The sequence below is a fragment of the Salvelinus sp. IW2-2015 genome, linkage group LG11, assembly GCF_002910315.2.
Source record: "Salvelinus sp. IW2-2015 linkage group LG11, ASM291031v2, whole genome shotgun sequence".
Lineage (NCBI taxonomy): Eukaryota > Metazoa > Chordata > Actinopteri > Salmoniformes > Salmonidae > Salvelinus > Salvelinus sp. IW2-2015.
Window position 1 is genome coordinate 31,396,104 of NC_036851.1, and position 21,278 is coordinate 31,417,381.

At 43.3% G+C, this 21,278-nt stretch overlaps 1 pseudogene; it reads left to right on the top strand.

The window, feature by feature from the left end:
* Positions 1-6,632: 6,632 nt before the first annotated feature.
* LOC111970680 (heterogeneous nuclear ribonucleoprotein A1-like) lies at positions 6,633-20,874 on the top strand (annotated as a pseudogene).
* Positions 20,875-21,278: the final 404 nt, after the last annotated feature.

Sequence of the window (21,278 nt, forward strand, 5' to 3'; positions counted from 1 at the left end):
TACCACGCACATTTAGTGCATACTCACTATGATATATACAACACTGTTACCTTAATCCTCTTCATGGTACAATTAGATAATGATTACTTGTTGCTGCCTTCTAGTGATTTTAAATCAGCTGGAGTACGATCTAAATGAAGTACGAAAGATTACCTTGGAGTGTGATGAGAACTGTAGGGTGAAGTAAAGGCTGGAGGCCAGATCCATCATGTGCCTCGTTCTTTCATTCCTCTCTGCCTCTGCAACAGCCTGCTCTCATAGACTGTACATAACATAGTAAACTTAAATCCAGGACACTCAAATTAATATGATATGTTATGTTTGGTATGGTTACATAAGACAGATGGTTACTTAAGGCAAAAACTAAAGTAGGGTTGTTGGTCAGGGTGGGCGTATAACATGAACATCTAGCAACCCAAAGGTTGTGAGTACTTTTTAGCTACTTTGCAACTACTTAGCATGTTAGCTAACCCTTCCCCTAACCCTTTAACCTAACTCCTAAACTTAACCCTAGGTTAGCCACCTAGCTAGAATTCGTAACATATCATACATTTTTCAAATTCGTAACATATTGTACATTTTGCTAATTCGTATCATATGAATTGTAATTCGCAACATATCATATGCAATTGTTAATGGACATCCATTAATACATACCATACAAAACATATAGTAAATGGAGTGTCTCGGATTTACATACAGAATAATACGAAATGTTGGCCGCACAGGTGTTTACTTTTACCTACCACACACAGAGGTGTTTACCTACCACACACAGAGGTGTTTACCTACCACACACACAGGTGTTTACCTACCACACACACAGGTGTTTACCTACCACACACACAGGTGTTTGTGTTTACCTACCACACACACCACAGGTGTTTTGACCTACCACACCCACAGGTGTTTGTGTTTACCCACCACACACACAGGTGTTTACCTACCACACACACAGGTGTTTACCTACCACACACACAGGTGTTTACCTTTACCTACCACACACACAGGTATTTACCTACCACACACACAGGTGTTTACCTACCACACACACAGACATGCAGTTATGAGAGCACAAACACATATGTATGCACGTAAGGGTGCACATACACATATACGGTTCACCATACACATCTAAACACAACACACACATACAAACACACACGTGTCAACTCTCTTCATCCGGTAGCCAGCTTGCTGTACGGTTATAGTACAATATTTGCATTCCCGGGTAATATGATTAGACGTGTGAGGTGAGTTTCTGGTTACAGCAAGGCAGCTCAAGGAGTCACCGCCTTCTCTTTTGATAGTTGTGCACATAAACAACTCTTGACACAGGGCAGGCGTCATGACACACTGGACTGCTAATAGACCTGTGTGGTTTGGCATGAAATGTTGTGAACTTGAAAGGGATTAGTACAGTATAGTGACATAATTTATCTTTATTATGCATTAGCAGATGTTAGGAGCCTTTTGCCTTTTGGTAGGCTGTCTTTGTAAATAAGAATGTGTTCTTAACTGACTTGCCTAGTTAAATAAAGGTTAAATAAAAAGGTTAAAAATGTAAATTCATTCTCTGCTCAATGTTGCCCCCCTGTGGTAATATGAAAGCCATGCTCACTCCAAACACACTGTTGATTTACTGTTCAAACTCACAACTACAATCAAGACAAGTACACTTTCGAATGTGTAAAAAAAAGGATACAAAATTACAGTCAAGCCTATCCAACATTGGGGTGAATTAGATAGAAGTTCTGAGGAATTTGGGATTACAGGACAGTTCTCATAGACCATGAATTGTAGGCTACTCAATGTAGGTGAGTGTTCTTTGAAAAGCAAGGGCCAACCTGAAGTTTAAGGCTTTTTCAGCACTTTCCTACTTGAGATTCTAAACTTTCTCATTATTGGACATTGTTTCCATGCCTTTCAACATTCAGTCGACAAATGACCAATGCTGTTGTGTTACTGTTTAATAATAATTTTGTTATAGTGTCATGATACATTATGATAAAAGTATAATTGTATGATTGTATGAAGTATGATTGATTTTGATATTAGCCCTTTTATCAAGCAGGGAGCACATTTGTGCAAAAATGCTGTATATCAAAATACCATGAAGTAGCCGTCAGCAATAAAACTGAAAACAGCATAAAAATGGGGATTGTTAAAACTCCTGAAAGTTCCTCTCCTCCCCTTCCTCTACTCCTGTACTGTACATTGCACTCTTCTGGTTTCTCAGTGGTGGAAAGACTGAGCCAGTCTCCCCCTTCCCTTCCGTCTCAACATGTTCCTCCTCCCAACCCTCCAGCCAGCCAGCATCCCCCAACCCCACCCCACAGTGCCCCAAACAGAGGGAGCCTGATGAGGCAGCAGCACCTGGATGTGAGTCTCAGCAGGTGTGTGGAGCCTGGAGGTCAGGGCCTCCTGCCAGGCAGCGCCAGTCCAGCCCCTCGCAGAGAGGGCCCAGCCCAGCTAGCTACGAGGTAATTTCCTGTTTCTCTCTCCCTCTACCTCCGTCCTRCAGAGCTACTAAACAGATGGGCTGTTTATTCAGCAGGGCGGACTCCCCCCAGTTGCCATAGTAACACATCTGACATACATTTTCACATAGTAAAGACAAAAAAAGGGTGTTGTGGTCATTAAAAGCAGGAATTCCCCAATCCTGATCCTGTGTTTCTACTTATTTTTTAGCAATGGGACACTTTCAGGGAGGAACAATGTGTACAAGGCTTTTAACTCAACAACAAATTAAGAAAATGAAAACATTTGGACATCTACAATTCTGAAATTGTAGCTGACTGGGAACATTGCGGGCATGGGTAGGGCTCAGGCTTAGAATTCATGCCTGTGCAGGGCTCTATTGGAGTGTTATACGCTACTGTAGGGCAGTAGGGCACCAATAAGCAAGCCATGTACACAGAGCCATGCAGTTCTACAAGTCAAAGTTAGAGGGAAGCCCTACACATACAGAGTTGGCACGCAAAAATCCAAGCAAAATGTCTTTATTTTTTAACACCTACATACAGTAGTATAGTCTCTTCCTTCATAACAATCTTCTTTGTCTATATGTCATATTCACAATCGTTCTTAATTACATTTTCAGTTTGATACCTGAACAGGAGTTCCACCTGTGCTTTCTGTGACAAAATTGTTAAAAGTCTCTCAGACTGCTCTGTTTCATATCCACCTCCACTCTCTTTTAAGGACTAGAATGATTCCATTTAAAATTCCAGTTTGACAAAGCATGAATCCATGATCGAGTTAAAGGTGGAACAGCTCAACTGCCATCCATACCTGTCTTCTCTTTCTATCAATTCCATGGTGAATCCTACTGGATTACCTGGTATTTTTGGATTACCTGGTATTTTTGGATTGCCTGGTATCTTTGGATTACCTGGTATCTTTGAACCCCACTTTGCACTTTCCCCTAGTTCCTTTCCTCTCCTACTCCCTCTACCTTCACCATTCTCTCTGATAATCTGAGCTTGATTGTGCATGGCAAGCATTAGCATTGGGCTTTTATTACAGTCATAAAGATTTAGAGTGAAGGGATATATCAGCTCGGAGCACACCAAATTAGTTAACAATGCATTATCTGCCCTTTTATGGTAGCTATAACTCTCTTTCTGCCTCCGCTTGGGAGAGAATGGGAGAGGGAGAGAAGGCAAAGAGGTGGAGAGACAGAAAGATAAAGAGAGAGGCAGAGGCGGTCGAGTCAATCAGAAGCCTGGACTCTCAATAATAGCTGAGCTCTGTGGTAATTCAATGAGTGAGCCTGATAGCCACCAAACTGGCCATAGTTGTCAAACAGTTTCTCATGCGAAGTCAACTTAGCCTGTTGTATCTTCTTTCTCCTTTGTTTCCTTGTTGCCCTTTATTAAGTTAGCTTGTTGATCAAGACTATAGATTTCCACATGAAAAAATACTATGAAGTTATGAAAGTTCAATAATTAAGGCTGGTCTGAATGGATCGTCACTTTCATTCATCTAGGAAACTCATAACTCCCAAAGTCTGCCTTCGATTCTTCCTTCGATTAATTTCTTTCCAACTCTCTCTTTCCCCTCCTTGCCTCTTTTGACCTCACCATTTCCCAATCCCCTCCAACTCACAAGGCAGGCAATACACTTGACCTCATCTTTACTAGAGGCCACTCGCCTACTAATCTCACTGCAACCCTTCTCCAGGTCTCTGATCATTACTTTGTTTCTTTTTCTGTCTCCCTTTCCTCCAACCCTAACCACTCAGCCCCTACCCAGATGCCTTCGCAATATTTGCTTTCACTCTCCTACTCTCTCCTCTTCTATACTATCATCTCTCCCTTCTGCTAAATCCTTCTCCTTTCTGTCTCCTGATTCTGCCTCTTCGACCCTACTCTCCTCTCTTTCCGCATCCTATGACTCGCACTGTCCCCTTTCCTCCCGGCCGGCTCGGCCCTCCCTTCCTGCTCCGTGGCTGAGTGACTCATTGCAAGCTTACAGAACAGGGCTACGGGCAGCTGAGCGAAAATGGAGGGGAACTAAACTTCCGGAGGAACTATCATCCTTTCACTCCCTCCTCTTCCTCTGTATCTGCTGCTAAAGCCACTATCTATCACTCTAAATTTTCAAGCTTCTGCCTAACCCTAGGAAACTCTTTTCCACATTCTCCTCCCTCCTTAATCCTCCACCCCTCCCTCCTCCCTCTCTGCTGACGAATTTGTCAACCACTTTGAAAAAAGGTTGATGACATCCGCTACTCATTCACTCAGCCTATTGAGTCCACTGGTCTCACTCACACAGAACTACCCTATGCCTTGACCTCTTTCTCCCCTCTCTCTCCAGATGACTTCCTGCAACTAGTGAGGTCTGGCCGCCCGGGAACCTGCCCGCTTGACCCCATCCCCTCCTCCCTTCTCCAGACCATCTCTGGAGACCTTCTCCCATTCCTCACTTCCCTCATCAACTCATCCCTGACCACTTGCTGCGTCCCCTCTGACTTCAAAATGGCCCGAGTTGCTCCCCTGCTCAAGAAACACTCGACTCATCTGATGTCAAAAACTATAGACCTGTATCCCTTCTTTATTTTATTTCCAAAACACTTGAGTGTGCTGTCTCTGATCAACTTTCTCAACATCTCTCAGAACAATCTTTTTGACCCTAACCAGTCAGGCTTCAAGACGTGTCACTCAACTGAGACTGCTCTTCTCTGTGTCACAGAGGCTCTCCGCACTGCCAAAGCTGACACTCTCTCCTCTGTTCTCATCCTATGCACACTCTTGGATTGAATCCTACCTGGCAGGCCGTTCCTTTCAGGTGCCGTGGAGAGGATCTGTGTCTGCCCCACGTACTCTCACTATTGGTGTCCCCCAGGGCTCGGTTCTAGGCCCTCTCCTCTTTTCTCTATACACCAAGTCACTCGGCTCTGTCATATCCTCACATGGTCTCTCCTATCATTGCTATGCGGATGACACTCAACTACTTTTCTCCTTCTCCCTTCTGACACCCAGGTTGCAACATGCATCTCTGCATGCCTGGCAGATATCTCAACTTGGATGTCGGCCCACCACCTCAAGCTCAACAAGACAGAACTGCTCTTCCTCCCGGGAAAGGCCTGCCCGCTCCAAGACCTCTCCATCACAGTTGACAACTCCACAGTGTCGCCCTCCCAGAGCGCAAAGAACCTTGGTGTAACCCTGTCATTCTCTAAACATCAAAGCAGTGACCCGCCCCTGCAGGTTCATGCTCTACAACATCCTTAGAGTACGACCCTACCTCACACAGGAAGTGGCGCAGGTCCTAATCCAGGCATTTGTCCTCTCCGATCTGGACTACTGCAACTCGCTGTTGGCTGGGCTCCCTGCTTGTGCCATCAAACCCTTGTAACTTATCCAGAACGCAGCAGCACTCCTGGTTTTCAACCTTCCCAAGTTCTCTCATGTCAACCCGCTCCTCCGCACACTCCACTGGCTTCCAGTTGAAGCTTGCATCCCCTACAAGACCATGGTGCTTACCTATGGAACAGCAAGAGGAACTGCCCCTCCCCACCTTCAGGCTATGCTCAAACCCTTCACCCCAACCTGAGCACTCCGTTCTGCCACCTCAGGTCTCTTGGCTCCCACCCCATGGGAGGGCAACTCCCGCTCAGCCCAGTCCAAGCTCCTCTCTGTCCTGGTACCCCAATGGTGAAACCAGCATCCCCCTGAAGCTAGGACAGCAGAGTCCCTACTCATCTTCCGAAAACATCTGAAACCCTACCTCTTCAAACAGTATCTTAAATAATCCTCCTCACCTCACCTCAACCCCCCCCCCCCCCCCCCCCCCCCCCCAAAAAAACACTTAACCAGCACTTGCACTTGTGGAATAGACACCCCAGTCGGTGTCTATTCCACAACACCGGCTAAATCTATGAAGTTAAAATGCCCATTTACTCTGTTCCATCTGACTGCGCAATCCAATGTCTCATCAGCCCAGCCAGGCAATTTATAAACTTGATTTCCACTATAAAAGAAAATCGAGACATTATCTCACATTTCTTTTAGACTAACATTTAGTTTTCAACAGCAGAGATTTGTATAAACCTTGTTGTATGTCTCTGACATTTGCAACATTGTTTCAATATTCAAATTCGATCTCCAGCTGTCCCATAGTAATGAATGTGTCGGGAGTCGGTATGAGACAGACAGGCCAGTCAAAATCACGAATCAGCATCATTTTTATGGATATATACAAAGAACTATCAATAGAATGAATCTAAGGGTATTAATATGTCAATTCAAACCTTGTGTATCCCACTTGCTGTTTTGCAGCTACAGTCTTCCAACAACTTTCCACCTCCCCAGCCCTACACCCAACTGGGCAGGTCCACCTGTCATCAGCATCGAGGCCTACCCTAAACTATTCAATAAAATTCTATATTGTGTTCTGTCTCTGGTGTCATTCAGTTAAGCCTGTACTCTGTTTAAATAGTATACCATGGTTTAAATACTATAGTATTCACTGTAGTGTTTCACCCAGACCCTCCCCTATAGGTTTAGGTTTTGCGGCCGGAGTCCGCACCTTTGGGGGGGGGTACTGTCATGCCCTGACCTTAGAGATCCTTTTTATGTCTCTATTTTGGTTGGTCAGGGCGTGAGTTGTGGTGGGCATTCTATGTTTTTGTTCTATGTTTTCTATTTCTATGTGTATGGCAGGGTGTGGTTCTCAATGAGAGGCAGCTGTCTATCGTTGTTTCTGATTGAGAACCATACTTAGGTAGCCTTTTCCCACCTGTGTTTTGTGGGTAGTTGTTTTCTGTTTTGTGTCTGCACCAGACAGAACTGTTTCGCTTTCGTTCTCCTGTTTGTTGTTTTTGTTCATTTCGTTTTTTGTTGTTGATTAAATCATGAACACTTTAAACGTTGCACCTTGGTCCACTCTTCCTTCAGCCCACGAGAACCGTTACAAGTAGTCCGAAAATGTCGGACACATTAACTTGCTTGACAATGCTGTAGGTCATGTAACTGTTTGTTACATGCAATATGTTTTGTGGACTTCACTGGACAGACGTTGAATTTATTCTGCCACTGTGTCTTCTTATTTACTTGGCCTTAGGCCTATCACGGTGGCAAGGCATATGAAGTAACAGGTTATAGAGGAAACAACGCAATTATCACAACACAATGTTACAACACATAGGTTGGAACATTTATGAAATTCCTTATTCCAATTACTAATAAGCATGCAACCAATAAGACAATTATTAAAAACCGTTAAATCCCAGTGGATTGATGAGGAATTTAAAAATTGTATGGTTGAGAGGGATGAAGCAAAAGGAATGGCAAATAAGTCTGGCTGCACAGCCAATTGGCAAACATACTGTAAATTGAGAAATCATGACTAAACTGAAGAAAAATAAGAAGAAACTGTACTATGAAACAAAGATAAATTATATAATGAATGACAGTAAAAAGCTTTGGAGAAGCTTAAATTAAATGTTGGCCAAAAAGGCAAACGCGTCTCCATCATTTATTGAATCAGATGGCTCATTAATCACAAAACCCACTGATATTGACAACTACTTTAACTATTTTTTTATTAGTAAGAATTTAGCAAATTTAGGCATGACATGCCAACAACAAATTCTGAACCTAACCATGCATAACTGACCAAATTATGAAAGACAAGCACTGTAATTTTGAATTCCGTAAAGTTAGTGTAGAAGATTTGATTTTATATGTCTCTATGTATGGTGATGACTTAACACTACTACATGTCAGCTACCACAGCAAGTGAAATCACTGCAACACTTAACAAAGACCTTCAGTCAGTTTCAGAATGGGTGGCAAGGAATAAGTTAGTCCTCAATTTWAAAAAATTTACTAAAAAGCATTGTATTTGGGACAAATCATTCAGTAAACCCTAAATATCAACTAAATCTTGTAATGAATAATGTGGAAATTGAGCAAATTGAGGTGACCAAACTGCTTGGAGTAACCCTGGACTGTAAACTGTCATGGTCAAAACATATTGATGCAACGGTGGCTAAAATGGGGTGTGTCCATAATAAAGCGTTGCTCTGCCTTCTTCACAACGCTATCAACAAGGCAGGTCCTACAGACCCTAGTTTTGTCGCACCTGGACTACTGTCCAGTTGTGTGGTTAGGTGCCACAAAGAGGGACTTAGGAACATTACAATTGGCCCAGAACAGTGCAGAACGGCTGGCCCTTAAATGTACACGGAGAGCTAACGTCAATAATATGCATGTTAGGCCTCCAGAGTGGCGCAGTGGTCTAAGGCACTGCATCACAGTGCTAGAGGCTGTCACTACAGACCCGGGTTCGATCCCGGGCTGTATCACAACCAGCCGTGATCGGGAGGGTGGCGCACAATTGGCCCAGCGTCATCCAGGTTAGGGGAGGGTTTGGCCGGGGGGGCTTTTCTTGGCTCATCACGCTCTAGCGACTTCTTGTGGCGGGCCGGGCGCCTGCAGCTGACCTCGGTTGTCAGGTGAACGGTCTTTCCTCTGACACATTTGTGCGGCTGGCTTCCGGGTTAACCGGGCAGGTTGTCACGCCCTGATCTGTTTCACCTTCCCCATTATCCCCTGTGTATTTATACCTGTGTTTTCTGTTTGTCTGTTGCCAGTTCGTCTTGTTTGTCAAATCAACCAGCGTTTTTCTCAGCTCCTGCTTTTTCCCAGTCTCTCTTTTCTCACCCTCCTGGGTTTGACCCTTGCCTGTCCGGACTCTGAGCCCACCTGCCTGACTACTCTGCCTGCCCCTGAGCCTGCCTGCCGTCCTGTACCTTTGCCCCTACTCTGGATTATCAACCCCTGCCTGCCTTGACCTGTCATTTGCCTGCACCTGTTGCTGTAATAAACACTGTTACTTCAACACAGTCTGTATTTGGGTCTTACCTGAAATGTTATATGGGTGTTAAGAAGCGCACTTGGCGGGTCATGTTTCGAAGGGATGCATAACTCGACCTTCGCCACACTTTGGGGAGTTGCAGCGATGAGACAAGATTGAAATTGAGGAGAAAAAGGGGGTAAAATACAAAAAAAATTATAATCTCCAGGCTGAGAAGTATTGACACGTTGAATGTACCGAGCTGTCTGTTTAAACTATTAGCAAACAGCTCAGACACCCATGCATACTCCACAAGACATGCCACCAGAGGTCCCTTCACAGTCCAGAACAGTCTATGGGAGGCGCACAGTACTACATAGAACCATGACTGCATGGAACTCTATTCCACATCAAGTAACTCATGCAAGCAGTAAAATCAAATTAGAAAAAATTATCAAAATACACTTTGATAATGGAACAGCGGGGACTATGAACAGACAGACACATGCACACGATAACATATGGACTATACACACACGTACACATGGATTTTGTGTTGTAGATACAGTATGTGGTAGTAGAGTAGTGGCCTTAGGGCACACACTAATGTGTTGTGAAATGTATTGTAATATTTCTTTTTTTGTATATAACTGCCTTAAATTTTGCTGGACCCCAGGAAGAGTACCAGCGGTCTTGCAGCAACCATCAGCAGAGCTGAAAATGCGATGGAAACTCATTAACTTTTACTTTTTATTATGTACATGGGAATTTAACTGCAAAAGGTATTTTTATGTGCAACAAGTCAAATTGATGGAAACATCTCTGTTGGCAAAATGTACATTTTGTTTTCATGTGGATTTTAGAATATTCGAATGAAATCTGTCCAGGCTTTATTTGAAATGGGCATTTGTTTGCTGAAATGTGTGCCATTGCCCGGCTATTAAAGTTGCTATATGTAACTTTTTGTGTGGCATGACCAAAGTCACATAGAAATGTTATAGATCTGTCATTCTGATTGAAGGCAAGTTTAAGAAGCAGTATATTTTTTTGGGGGGGGGGGTTATTAGGATCCCCATTAGCTGTTGCACAAGCAGCAGCTACTCTTCCTGGGGTCCACACAAAATATGAAACATATGACATAATACAGAACATCAATTAACAAGAAGAGCTCAAGGACAGAACTACATTAAAAAAATTAAAGGCACACATAGCCTACATATCAATGCATACACACAAACTATCTAGGTCAAATAGGGGAGAGGCGTTGTGCCGTGAGGTGTTGCTTTATCTGTTTTTTGAATTCAGGTTTGCTGTTTATTTGAGCAATATGAGATGGAAGGAATTTCCATGCAATAAGGGCTCTATATAATACTGTACACTTTCTTGAATTTGTTCTGCATTTGGGGACTATGAAAAGACCCCTGGTGGCATGTCTGGTGGGATAAGTGTGTGTGTGTCAGAGCTGTGTGTAAATTGACTATGCAAACAATTTGGGATTTTCAACACATTAATGTTTCTTATAAAAAGAAGATGTGATCCAGTCAGTCTCTCCTCAACTCTTAGCCAAGAGAGACTGGCATGCATAGTATTTATATCAGCCCTCTGATTACAATGAAGAGCAAAGCATACTGTTCTGTTTTGGGCCAGCTGCAGCTTAATAAATGTTCTATGTGCGGTATTTCTATGCTTCCCTTTCTGAAGGTTTGTTTTTGAGCCTTTTACTTTTGGTTTTGTACACCAGCTTCAAACAGCTGAAAATACAATATTTTTGGTTATGGAAAATATATTTCACAGCTGTTTAGATAGTACAATGACTCTCTAAACTATAATTGTTTGTTTTGTCACAAACTGAAATTTGATATTTTAGAAATACAAAATGACTAGCCCAATATTGGACTAAAGGAACCCAGCGTTACTCCTTGGTCCAGAGACTGAGCTCTGTAAGCCAAAAAGTGAATCAAAACGGGAATCAATTCTCAATTGAGGTACGGTTCTAAAACTGAACTAAAATATAAACACAAATTGCAACAAATGAAAAGATTTTACTAAGTTACAGTTCATAAAGGAAATCAGTCAATTTAAATAAATAAATTAGGCCCTAATCTATGGAAATATGGCCGTGTGGGAATCCTAACCCTATAAAAGGTGTGTATCAATAACCAAAAATTGTTTTTGTTTTTTTGCTGATATGACAGCAGGGGCTAAAACGGAATAAAATACCATGACAGACTTAAGTCGATCTCAGGACGATTGTCTGTGGCCAACTTAACCTCCCCTTTCAAATCAAATTTTATTGGTCACATACACATGGTTAGCAGATGTTAATGCAAAATGCTTCTGCTTCTAGTTCCAACAGTGCAGTAATATATAACAAGTAAATCTAACAATTCCCCAACAAGTACCTAATACACACAAATCTAAAGGGGTGAATGAGAATATGTACATAAGTATATGGATGAGCGATGGCCGAGTGGCATAGGCAAGGTGCAGTAGATGGTATATAATACAGTATATACATGTGATATGAGTAATCTAAGATATGTAAACAATATTAAAGTGGCATTATGTAAAGTGGCATTGTTTAAAGTGACTAGTGATCAATTTATTAAAGTGTCCAGTGATTGGGTCTCAATGTAGGCAGCAGCCTCTCTGAGTTAGTGATTGCTGTTTAACAGTCTGATGGCCTTGAGATAGAAGCTGTTTTTCAATCTCTCGATCCCAGCTTTGATGCACCTGTACTGACCTCGCCTTCTGGATGATAGCGGGGTGAACAGGCAGTGGCTCGGGTGATTGTTGTCCTTGATGATCATTCTGGCCTTCCTGTGACATCGGGTGCTGTAGGTGTCATGGAGGGCAGGTAGTGTGCCCCCAGTGATGCGTTGTGCAGACCGCACCACCCTCTGGAGAGCCTTGCGGTTGAGAGCAGTGCAGTTGCCATACCAGGCTGTGATACAGCCCGACAGGATGCTCTCGATTGTGCATCTGTAAAAGTTTGTCAGGGTTTTGGGTGACAAGCCAAATTTCTTCAGCCTCATGAGGTTGAAGAGGCGCTGTTGTGCCTTCTTCACCACACTATCTATGTGGGTGGACCATTTCAGTTTGTCTGTGATGTGTACGCCCAGGAACTTAAAATTTTCACTGCTGTCCCTTCGATGTGGATAGGGGGGTGCTCCCTCTGCTGTTTCCTGAAGTCCACGATCATCTCCTTTGTTTTGTTGACGTTGAGTGAGAGGTTGTTATCCTGACACCGTGCCCTCAACTCCTCCCTGTAGGCTGTCTCGTCGTTGTTGGTGATCAGGTCCACTACTGTTGTGTCATCTCCAAACTTGATGATTGATTTGGAGGCGTGCATGGCCACGCAGTTGTGGGTGAACAGGGAGTACAGGAGAGGGCTGAGCACACACCCTTGTGGGGCTCCAGTGTTGAGGGTCAGCGAAGTAGAGAAGTTGTTTCCTACCTTCACCACCTGGGGACGGCCGGTCAGAAAGTCCAGGACCCAGTTGCACAGGGCGGGGACCCAGGGCCTCCAGCTTGATGATGAGCTTGGAGGGTACTATGGTGTTGAATGCTGAGCTGTAGTCAATGAACAGCATTCTTACATAGGTATTCTTTTTGTCCAGATGGGATAGGGCAGTGTGCAGTGTGATGGCGATTGCGTTATCTGTGAACCTGTTTTGGCGGTATGAAAACTGAAGAGGGTCATGATTGCAGAAGTAAGTCAGCAACGTCAGCCACGGAGAAGGAGAGGGGGGACGTAGTCTTTGTTAGCGAGCCGCGACAGTGGCACTGTATTATCCTTGAAGCGGGCAAAGAAGGTGTTTAGTTTGTCTGGAAGCGTGACGTCGGTGTCCGTGACGTGGCTGTTTTTGTTTTTGTACTCCGTGATTTCCTGTCGACCCTGCCACATACATCTTGTGTCTGAGCCATTGAATTGCGACTCCACCTTGTCCCTGTACCGGCATTTTGCTTGTTTGATTGCCTTGCGGAGGGAATGACTACACTGTTCAAATTCAGCCATATTTTCAGACCTCTTTCCATGGTTAAATGTGGTGTTTAGCGCTTTCAGTTTTGAGCGAATGCCGCCATCCGTCCACGGTCTCTGGTTAGGGTAGGTTTTAATAGTTACAGTGGGTACAACATCTCCAATGCACTTCTTAGTAAACGCATTCACCGAGTCAATGTTGTTCTCTGAGGCTGACCGGAACATAATCGAAGAAGAAGATCACTAGGTTGTTGATTCCTATCACGCAAAAAGCAATGCAGTTGTCGTTCTAGCTTTGCACGCGCTCGCGCATAAAGTTGTTCGGTTTTATCCACGCTACGGCTGAACCATAAAAACATGTTGAAGGAGGTATCTACGTTTGTATTTATTGGATACTATTCAGTGTTAGCTAGCTAGTTAATTAACGTGTTAGGTTGTAACGTTAGCCTTTGTCATGTGTGTAATATTCATATGTGTAAACATACTGAATTATAATTGGATGCATTTTACCGCCATATCATACTGTGCTATGATTGGTTAAGACCACCCAAATGGTTAGGTGATGGTCAGTTTGATCCTGGTTGGCGATACGTGAACATGCCAGTTATAGCTAGCTAATAAAGAGCTACGTTAAGAAATATCCTGTAGTACTGCATTTTATTATTTTGTACAAAGTGTGCAAAACAAGACAATGTGTTATTTGTATGCGACGCAGTATTAGTTACCTAGCTAGCTACCTGAACATGACAGCAGGCCATTTAGACCTCTGGCTAGCTAACATTAGCTAGTGCTGCAGGCGTAAAGGTCTGTATGAATTGTTATTTAGCGAATCATCAATATTTTAACAACTTATTATGAAGAGATTTTTGTAAGGTCATTACCCCATTTCTTCACAATTACAACTACATTTTAATGGGGCATACATCAAATGTACAGTTGCCATTAGCTAGCCGGCTAAACTAGAAGTACTAACGTTAGTTAGTCGAGGGCGCTAGCAAGATTGGCTGGCTAACTAACGTTAACTAGCTAGCGCTCTTGTGAGAACTTCTTAAGCTTGTGTCGCTGACTTTAAAGAGCTCACTAAGATATTTGCGTTAAATGCATTTTAACGGTACAGTAGACCATTTCTGGCGGTTGTAGTAACATATAGCTATATTGAAGATGTGCTATCTATAGCCATTATCGGTCAGTGGAGACCTGGCCTGCAATGGGTAGTAGCTAATTATACCCATTTGCTTCTAACACATTTTGTTTCCCTGCTATTATTAATTTCAGTAGCCCCGTGAGCCGGAGCAGCTCCGCAACTCTTCATTGGTGGGCTGAGTTTCGAGACCACCGACGAGAGTTTGAGGAACTATTTTGAACGATGGGGATCCCTCTCAGATTGTGTGCTGAGTATACGTTTTTCATAATATTAGGGTCTTTTGGCTTTCCTAATTGTATCAGCAAATTAACAGTGCCAATTCATTCCTCAGTTGATGAAAAATCCAGTCACAAAGAGATCAAGGGGCTTTGGTTTTCACATACAGCTCAGTGGATGAAGTTGATGCATCAATGGAGGCTCGTCCTCACAAGGTTGACGGCCGACAAGTGGAGCCCAAGAGAGCGGTGTCCAGAGAGGTAAGCTATGTCTGATGTGACTACAAAACATAGAAACCATCTGTTTTCATATACAGTGGGGAGAACAAGTATTTGACACACTAACGATTTTGCAGGTTTTCCTACTTACACAGCATGTAGAGGTCTGTAATTTTTATCATAGGTACACTTCAACTGTGAGAGACGGAATCTAAAACAAAAATCCAGAAAATCACATTGTATGATTTTTAAGTAATTCATTTGCATTTTATTGCATGAAATAAGTATTTGATACATCAGAAAAGCAGAACTTAATATTTGGTACAGAAACCTTTGTTTGCAATTACAGAGATCATACGTTTCCTGTAGTTCTTGACCAGGTTTGCACACACTGCAGCAGTGATATCCCGACCCTCGCTGATACATGTGAATTCCTTCTCCAGATCCTTCAGGTTTCGGGGCTGTCGCTGGGCAATACGGACTTTCAGCTCCCTCCAAAGATTTTTTATTGGGTTCAGGTCTGGAGACTGGCTAGGCCACTCCAGGACCTTGAGATGCTTCTTACGGAGCCACTCCTTAGTTGCCCTGGCTGTGTGTTTCGGGTCGTTGTCATGCTGGAAGACCCAGCCACAACCCATCTTCAATGCTCTTACTGAGGGAAGAGGGTTGTTGGCCAAGATCTCGCCATACATGGCCCCATCCATCCTCCCCTCAATACGGTGCAGTCGTCCTGTCCCCTTTGAAGAAAACATCCCCAAGATATGATTTCACTCCCATGCTTCACGGTTGGGATGTGGTTCTTGGGGTTGTACTCATCCTTCTTCTTCCTCCAAACACGGCGAGTGGAGTTTAGACCAAAAAGCTCTATTTTTGTCTCATCAGACCACATGACCTTCTCCCATTCCTCCTCTGGATCATCCAGATGGTCATTGGCAAACTTCAGACGGGCCTGGACATGCGCTGGCTTGAGCAGAGTGGACCTTGCGTGCTGGCAGGATTTTAATCCATGACGGCGTAGTGTGTTACTAATGGTTTTCTTTGAGACTGTGGTCCCAGCTCTCTTCAGGTCATTGACCAGGTCCTGCCGTGTAGTTCTGGGCTGATCCCTCACCTTCCTCATGATCATTGATGCCCCACGAGGTGAGATCTTGCATGGAGCCCCAGACCGAGGGTGATTGACCGTCATCTGAACTTCTTCCATTTTCTTATAATTGCGCCAACAGTTGTTGCCTTCTCACCACAGGTACAGGTAATGAGTGGAGAACAGGAGGGCTTCTTAAAGAAAAACTAACAGGTCTGTGAGAGCCGGAATTCTTACTGGTTGGTAGGTGATCAAATACTTATGTCATGCAATAAAATGCAAATTAATTACTTAAAAATCATACAATGTGATTTTCTGGATTTTTGTTTTAGATTCCGTCTCTCGCAGTTGAAGTGTACCTATGAGAAAAATTACAGACCTCTACATGCTTTGTAAGTAGGAAAACCTGCAAAATCGTCAGTGTATCAAATACTTGTTCTCCCCACTGTATGTTGGGGTGGTGCTGGTGATTTAATATGAAGTTGAACAGTGGTGAAATTTCCTTTTTGAGGATCTTCTGATTGTCTTTGAAGTGATTGAAGTGAAGTGTGTTGGACAGGATTCCTCTAGGCCAGGTGCTCGCACAACGGTGAAGAAGATCTTTGTGGGTGGAATCAAGGAGGACACAGAGGAGCACCATCTTAGGGACTACTTTAATCAATTTGGCAAGATTGAAGTCATCGACATCATGACTGATATAACCAGTGGGAAGAAGAGGGGATTTGCCTTTGTTATATTTGATGATCACGATTCAGTCGATAGGATTGTCAGTAACTCAACACCATTGGTACAGAAAAGCTGCTGTGTTTTTTAAAATTTTATTCATTTTTATTCTAACCTTTATTTAAATAGGCAAGTCAGTTAAGAACAAATTCTTATTTACAATGACTGCCTACTTGTAAGGCCTGGGTGTCGGAGTGGAAGTCAAGCGCAGGCAACAGCAGGTGCAATAACCAAATGTTCTTTAATGAACATGTAGAAAACTAGGCCACCCAACTAAACCACTGGGTGATCACTTAAACAACCCCAGACACGGGGAATACGAAAGCAGTACAGCAAACACGATGCACGAAACAAACACCACCACTTACAAACAAACAATCCCGCACAAAGAAACGTGTATGCCGGCTGATTAAATAAGCCCAACTAATTAACCCTCATACAAAACAGGTGCGCCCAATAAACACATAGGGAGGGGGAGAAAAGGATCAGTGGCAGCTAATAGGCCGGTGACGACGACCGCCGAACGCCACCCGAACGGGAAGGAGAGCCTGCCTCGGTCGAAGTCGTGACACTACTCAGGCCAAACCCCAACGGTTTTTAGATGTTTCTTTTTTTCCCAGTTCAAGTAATTTACTGATATGTTTTTAACAATCTATTTTCTCCCTTTGCAGTCCAGAAGTATCATACGGTGAATGATCACAACTGTGACGTGAGGAAGGCTTTGTCAAAGGAAGAAATGAACCGATCAGGTAGGAATTGGAGAAGTTACAGACCAAAGTTATTTTGCCAACTCTTGCTTCTTAGCAACAACTGAAGCTTTAAACATGACTTTGAGAAAGTGACTGACCTGTTTGATGCCTGTCTTTCAGGGCCAAGAGGTGGACACTTTGGCAGAGGTGACGGATATGGAGGTATATAATGATGAGAGGGGGGATCGATACAGTTACATATCGCAAAAATATTTGGGACCATATTATAGTGCTACTTTGTCTACAAGTATTGATTTGTAAAAATAAGTATGTGTGTATACAGTACCAGTCAAAAGTTTGGACACACCTACTCATTCCAGCGTTTTTCTTTATTTGTACTATTTTCTACATTGTAGAATAATAGTGAAGACATCAAAACTTTGAAATAACACATATGGAATCATGTAGTAACCAAAAAGTGTTAAACAAATCAAAATATATTTGAGTCTTCAAAGTAGCCACCCTTTGCCTTGACAGCTTTGTACACTCTTGGCATTCTCTTAACCAGCTTCATGAGGTAGTCACCTGGAATGCATTTCAATTAACAGGTGAGCCTTGTTAAAAGTTAATTTGTGGAATTTCTTTCCTTAATGCATTTGAGCCAATCAGTTGTTGTGACAAGGTAGGGGTGGTATACAGAAGATAACCCTATTTGGTAAAAGACCAATTCCATATTATGGCAAGAACAGCTCAAATAAGCAAAGAGAAACAACAGTCCATCATTACTTCAAGACATGAAGGTCAGTCATTCTGGAATATTTCTTCAAGTGCAGTCTCCTAAACCATCAAGTGCTATGATGACGCTGGCTCTCATGAGGACCGCCACAGGAATGGAAGACCCAGAGTTACCTCTGCTGCAGAGCATAAGTTCATTAGAGTTAACTGCACCTCAGATTGCAGCCCAAATAAATACTTAAGAGTTCAAGTAACAGACACATCTTAACATAAACTGTTCAGTGGAGACTGTGAATCAGGCCTTTATGGTCGAATTGCTGCAAAGAAACCACTACTAAAGGACACCAATAATAATAAGAGCCAAGAAAGATGAGCAATAGACATTAGACCGGGGGAAATCTGTCCTTTGTCTGAGTCTAAATTTGAGATTATTGGTTCCAACCGCCATGTCTTTGTGAGACGCAGAGTAGGTGAACGGATGATCTCCGCATGTGTGGTTCCCACCGCGAAGAATGGAGGTGGTGTGATGGTGCTTTGCTGGTGACACTCAGGGATTTATTTATAATTCACGGCACACTTAACCAGCATGGCTACCACAAATCAAATGTATTTATATAGCCCTTCTTACATCAGCTGATATCTCAAAGTGCTGTACAGAAACCCAGCCTAAAACCCCAAACAGCAAGCAATGCAGGTGTAGAAGCACGGTGGCTAGGAAAAACTCCCTAGAAAGGCCAAAACCTAGGAAGAAACCTAGAGAGGAACCAGGCTATGAGGGTTCAGCATTCTGCAGCGATACACCATCTGGTTTGCGTGTAGTGGGACTATCATTTGTTTTTCAACAGAACAATGACCTAACACACCTCCAGGCTGTGTAAGGCTTATTTGACCAAGAAGAAGAGTGATGGAGTGCTGCATCAGATGACCACAATCACCCAACCTCAACCCAATTGAGATGGTTTGGGATGAGTTGGACTACAGAGTGAAGGAAAAGCAGCCAACAAATGCTCAGCATATGTGGGAACTCCTTCAAGACTGTTGGAAAAGCATTCCAGGTGAAGCTGGTTGAGAGAATGCCAAAAGTGTGCAAAGAGTGGCTACTTTGAAGAAACTAAAATATAAAGTATATTTTGATTTAAACACTTTTTTGGTTATTACCTGATTCCATATGTGTTCATAGTTGTTGATATCTTCACTATTATTCTTCTACAGTGTAGGAAATAGTAAAAAATAAAGAAACCCTTGAATGAGTAGGCGTGTCCAAACTTTTGACTGGTACTGTGTGTAGGTAGAATTAGCTGACGCTAGCTAGTTGGCTGTACCTGTGCCAAAACTCTTTTTTTAAATTTTTATCCTATAGCTTGTTGTCCATCTTTTTAAATAGTGAACTAACATGTTTTCAGCACTTATTTCCATGACTGATCAAACTATTTTTCTCATGACTCTCTCTTGTCTCTGCAGCAGACATATAGTGAGCAATATGTTTGGAACATCAAATTGCAATAAAATCGCAGTATCGAATCGCAATGCATATAAAATCGTAATACATATCGTAACGGCCCCTAAGTATTGTGATAATATAGTATCATGAAATTCCCAGCCCTAGAGATATGAGCACTCGAGGGCTTTTATTACCATTTTAACCATATTCAGCCTTGTTCCACAGGGTATTTATGTACTAGTTGGATTCCCTGGTGCAATGCAGGTGGTTTCAAGTTAGTCTGACACCAGTAAATATTTTTTTTAATTACCCCCCTAGGTGGTTTTGGTGGAGGGAGAGGAGGTGGAGGATATGGTGATAACGATGGATATAATAATTATGGAGGCAATGGTGAGCTCCTCTGCCTAGTTTTTCTAGATATTCTAAATTAGAATGTGGGGAACGTTGTCCGGGGATGTTTGCCGGTTTGTCCAAAAGCTTAACTTGTTATACTTGTTTCCTTAGGCGGCTATGGTGGAGGCCCCAGTGGGTATGGTGGCGGCAACCAGGGCTATGGCGGAGGCGGCTATGGCAACCAGGGTGGCAGCTGTGGAGGAGGATACAACAATGACAGAGGCAGCGGTGGTGGTAAATACATAGGTAGTAAGTCAATCACGCAAGGGTGAACTGCACATATAAAAAGTGCCATCACTTAGTTTTGAATCTGGTTAGCTGTATGTAATGGATAGCTTGGATTGTAAAATGCCTTTTATCTGTGTCCTCTTGCAGGTAACTATGGAGCTAGCGGTGGCGGCAGCAGCACAGCTGTTGGTGGCGCTGGAGATTACAATGAATTTGGCAATTACAACATCCAGTCGTCATCCAGCTACGGCCCAATGAAAGGAGGTGGCAGCTATGGCAGTGGAGGGGGCAGGAGCAGCGGCCCATATGGTGGTGGCGGTAAGTCCCATGTCGCTACACTTTCCCTTGAAGTTAAAAGAACGGAACCTAAGTCCCTGGTGTTGTATGGCAGGAAGATAGAGGCTTTTCTCTAGTAGCTAGTCCCTTGAGTTGAGCGTTTATGTTAGGCCTGGCCTATTCTCCAGGTGGTTATGGTGGGGGCTCCAGTGGTGGTTATGGTGGGGGCTCCAGTGGTGGTTATGGTGGGGGCTCCAGTGGTGGTTATGGTGGGGGCTCCAGTGGTGGTTATGGTGGGGGCTCCAGTGGTGGTTATGGTGGGGGCTCCAGTGGTGGTTATGGTGGGGGCTCCAGTGGTGGTTATGGKGGRSGYYCSMRYGGTGSKTATGGTGGKGGCTCCAGTGGTGGTTATGGTGGGGGCTCCGGAGGCCGACGGTTCTGAGGTAAGCACTGTACTACAAACATTGTACTGCACCTCTTGATTGGATTGTTAAATGTAGTCTTGGAGTCCATACATTAAAGGAAAAGATAGTGGGAATGGCTATGTGGCTTCCTTGACAAGCACAAGATGCAGCAGTTTTTAGAAATCAAAGCAGCACCGTCATGTGGCCAGTAAGCCTAGGGTCGGGGGCGATAATCAAATCATCATATACCGTGATACATGTGCTTAAATTTATTTTCTGAGGTATGTATGGGGGATCCAGCAGCAAACCTTTATTTTCACACAATCTACAATGTATTCGGAAAGTATTCATACTCCTTAACTTATTCTACGTTTTGTTGTTACAGTCTGAAATCAAAAGATTTTCACCCTTATACACACAATACCCCACAATGATGAAGTCA